The sequence below is a fragment of the Dermacentor albipictus genome, unplaced genomic scaffold, assembly GCF_038994185.2.
Source record: "Dermacentor albipictus isolate Rhodes 1998 colony unplaced genomic scaffold, USDA_Dalb.pri_finalv2 scaffold_55, whole genome shotgun sequence".
In the NCBI taxonomy this organism is placed as follows: Eukaryota; Metazoa; Arthropoda; class Arachnida; order Ixodida; family Ixodidae; genus Dermacentor; species Dermacentor albipictus.
Genome location: NW_027225609.1, coordinates 608676 through 613146, shown reverse-complemented (window position 1 = coordinate 613146; position 4471 = coordinate 608676). Strand labels below are relative to the sequence as shown.

Genomic DNA, 4471 nt, shown 5'->3' with positions numbered 1-4471 from the left:
CACAAAAATGTAAGACAGTGTTCCCTCTCGGGATCGAACCGGATACCTTGCGCGTGTAAGGCGCACGTGATAATCACTAAACCGCGGAAACCGAGCATAGAGTGGGTCATTTCTACTCCCATTTTGCTCTCCGTATATGCGTTCCCGAAGAAGACAAATATGTAAGACAGTGTTCCCTCCCGGGATCGAACCGGAGACCTTGCGCGTGTAAGGCGCACGTGATAATCACTAAACCACGGAAACTGTGCATAGAGTGTTTCATTTCTCCTCCCATTTTGCTCTCCGTATATGCGTTCCCGAAGAAGACAAAAATGTAAGACAGTGTTCCCTCCCGGGATCGAACCGGATACCTTGCTCGTGTAAGGCGCACGTGATAATCACTAAACCACGGAAACCGAGCATAGAGTGGGTCATTTCTCCTCCCATTTTGCTCTCCGTGAATGCGTTCCCGAAGAAGACAAAAATGTAAGACAGTGTTCCTTCCCGGCATCGAACCGGATACCTGGCGCGTGTAAGGTGCACGTGATAATCACTAAACCCCGGAAACCGAGCATAGAGTGGGTTATTTCTCCTCCAATTTTGCTCTCCGTATATGCGTTCCCGAAGAAGACAAAAATGTAAGACAGTGTTCCCTCCCGGGATCGAACCGGATACCTTGCGCGTGTAAGGCGCACGTGATAATCACTAAACCACGGAAACCGAGCATAGAGTGGGTCATTTCTCCTCCCATTTTGCTCTCCGTATATGCGTTCCCGAAGAAGACAAAAATCTAAGACAGTGTTGCCTCCCGGGATCCAACCGGCGACCTTGCGCGTGTAAGGCGCACGTGATAATCACTAAACCAAGGAAACTGAGCCTAGAGTGGGTCATTTCTCCTCCCATTTTGCTCTCCGTATATGCGTTCCCGAAGAAGACAAAAATGTAAGACCGTGTTCCCTCCCGGGATCGAACCGGAGACCTTGCGCGTGTAAGGCGCACGTCATAATCACTAAACCACGGAAACCGAGCATAGAGTGGGTCATGTCTCCTCCCATTTTGCTCTCCGTATATGCGTTCCCGAAGAAGACAAAAATGTAAGACAGTGTTCCCTTCCGGGATCAAACCGGAGACCTTGCGCGTGTAAGGCGCACGTGATAATCACTAAACCACGGAAACCGAGCATAGAGTGGGTCATTTCTCCTCCAATTTTGCTCTCCGTATATGCGTTCCCGAAGAAGACAAAAATGAAAGACAGTGTTCGCTCCCGGGATCGAACAAGATACTTTGCGCGTGTAAGGCGCACGTGATAATCACTAAACCACGGAAACCGAGCATAGAGTGGGTCATTTCTCCTCCCATTTTGCTCTCCGTATATGCGTTCCCGAAGAAGACAAAAATCTAAGACAGTGTTGCGTCCCGGGATCTAACCGGCGACCTTGCGCGTGTAAGGCGCACGTGATAATCACTAAACCACGGAAACTGAGCCTAGAGTGGGTCATTTCTCCTCCCATTTTGCTCTCCGTATATGCGTTCCCGAAGAAGACAAAAATGTAAGACAGTGTTCCCTCCCGGGATCGAACCGGAGACCTTGCGCGTGTAAGGCGCACGTGATAATCACTAAACCACGGAAACCGAGCATAGAGTGGTTCATTTCTCCTCCTAGTTTGCTCTCCGTATATGCGTTCCCGAAGAAGACAAAAATGTAAGACAGTGTTCCCTCCCGGGATCGAAGCGGATATCTTGCGCGTGTAAGGCGCACGTGATAATCACTAAACCACGGAAAGCGAGCATAGAGTGGGTCTTTTCTCCTCCTATTTTGCTCACCGTATATGCGTTCCCGAAGAAGACCAAAATGTCAGACAGTGTTCCCTCCCGGGATCGAACCGGAGACCTTGCGCGTGTAAGGCGCACGTGATAATCACTAAACCACGGAAACCAGGCATAGAGTGGGTCTTTTCTCCTCCTATTTTGCTCACCGTATATGCGTTCCCGAAGAAGACAAAAATGTAAGACAGTGTTCCCTTCCGGGATCAAACCAGAGACCTTGCGCGTGTAAGGCGCACGTGATAATCAATAAACCACGGAAACCGAGCATAGAGTGGGTCATTTCTCCTCCCATTTTGCTCTCCGTATATGCGTTCCCGAAGAAGACAAAAATGTAAGACGGTGTTCCCTCCCGGGATCGAACCGGAGACGTTGCGCGTGTAAGACGCCCGTGATAATCACTAAACCACGGAAACCAGGCATAGCGTGGGTCTTTTCTCCTCCTATTTTGCTCACCGTATATGCGTTCCCGAAGAAGACCAAAATGTCAGACAGTGTTCCCTCCCGGGATCGAACCGGAGACCTTGCGCGTGTAAGGCGCACGTGATAATCACTAAACCACGGAAACCAGGCATAGAGTGGGTCTTTTCTCCTCCCATTTTGCTCTCCGTATATGCGTTCCCGAAGAAGACAAAAATGTAAGCCAGTGTTCCCTCCCGTGATCGAACCGGAGACCTTGCGCGTGTAAGGCGCACGTGATAATCACTAAACCACGGAAACCGAGCATAGAGTGGTTCATTTCTCCTCCCATTTTGCTCTCCGTATATGCGTTCCCGAAGAAGACAAAAATGTAAGACAGTGTTCCCTCCCGGGATCGAACCGGAGACCTTGCGCGTGTAAGGCGCACGTGATAATCACTAAACCACGGAAACCGAGCATAGAGTGGGTCATTTCTCCTCCCATTTTGCTCTATGTATATGCGTTCCCGAAGAAGACAAAAATGTAAGACAGTGTTCCCTCCCGGGATCGAACCAGAGACCTTGCGCGTGTAAGGCGCACGTGATAATCACAAAACCACGGAAACCGAGCATAGAGTGGGTCATTTCTCCTCCCATTTTGCTCTCCGTATATACGTTCCCGAAGAAGACAAAAATGTAAGACAGTGTTCCCTCCCGGGATCGAACCGGAGACCTTGCGCGTGTAAGGCGCACGTGATAATCACTAAACCACGGAAACCGAGCATAGAGTGGGTCATTTCTACTCCCATTTTGCTCTCCGTATATGCGTTCCCGAAGAAGACAAATATGTAAGACAGTGTTCCCTCCCGGGATCGAACCGGAGACCTTGCGCGTGTAAGGCGCACGTGATAATCACTAAACCACGGAAACTGTGCATAGAGTGTTTCATTTCTCCTCCCATTTTGCTCTCCGTATATGCGTTCCCGAAGAAGACAAAAATGTAAGACAGTGTTCCCTCCCGGGATCGAACCGGATACCTTGCTCGTGTAAGGCGCACGTGATAATCACTAAACCACGGAAACCGAGCATAGAGTGGGTCATTTCTCCTCCCATTTTGCTCTCCGTGAATGCGTTCCCGAAGAAGACAAAAATGTAAGACAGTGTTCCCTCCCGGGATCGAACCGGATACCTTGCGCGTGTAAGGTGCACGTGATAATCACTAAACCCCGGAAACCGAGCATAGAGTGGGTCATTTCTACTCCCATTTTGCTCTCCGTATATGCGTTCCCGAAGAAGACAAAAATGTAAGACAGTGTTCCCTCCCGGGATCGAACCGGAGACCTTGCGCGTGTAAGGCGCACGTGATAATCACTAAACCACGGAAACTCTGCATAGAGTGTTTCATTTCTCCTCCCATTTTGCTCTCCGTATATGCGTTCCCGAAGAAGACAAAAATGTAAGACAGTGTTCCCTCCCGGGATCGAACCGGATACCTTGCGCGTGTAAGGCGCACGTGATAATCACTAAACTACGGAAACCGAGCATAGAGTGGGTCATTTCTCCTCCCATTTTGCTCTCCGTATATGCGTTCCCGAAGAAGACAAAAATCTAAGACAGTGTTGCCTCCCGGGATCCAACCGGCGACCTTGCGGGTGTAAGGCTCACGTGATAATCACTAAACCACGGAAAGCGAGCATAGAGTGGGTCATTTCTCATCCCCTTTTGCTCTCCATATATGCGTTCCCGAAGAAGACAAAAATGTAAGACAGTGTTCCCTCCCGGGATCGAACCGGATACCTTGCGCGTGTAAGGCGCACGTGATAATCACTAAACCACTGATATCGAGCATAGAGTGGTTCATTTCTCCTCCCATTTTGCTCCCCTTATATGCGTTCCCGAAGAAGACAAAAATGTAAGACAGTATTCCCTCCCGGGATCGAACCGGATACATTGCGCGTGTAAGGCGCACGTGATAATCACTAAACCACGGAAACCGAGCATAGAGTGGGTCATTTCTCCTCCCATTTTGCTCTCCGTATATGCGTTCCCGAAGAAGACAAAAATGTAAGACAGTGTTCCCTTAAGGGATCGAACCGGAGACCTTGCGCGTGTAAGGCGCACGTGATAATCACTAAACCACGGATACCGAGCATAGAGTGGGTCATTTCTCCTCCCATTTTACTCTCCGTATATGCGTTCCCGAAGAAGACAAAAATGCAAGACAGTGGTCCCTCCCGGGATCGAACCGGAGACCTTGCGCGTGTAAGGCG

The 4471-nt window shown here is 49.7% G+C and overlaps 1 non-coding gene across 1 annotated transcript; it reads right to left on the bottom strand.

Annotated features, from left to right (window-relative positions):
- Nucleotides 1-930: 930 nt before the first annotated feature.
- Nucleotides 931-1003, bottom strand: TRNAV-UAC (transfer RNA valine (anticodon UAC)). The gene has a single exon. It is a non-coding gene; the product is annotated as a tRNA-Val (tRNA).
- Nucleotides 1004-4471: the final 3468 nt, after the last annotated feature.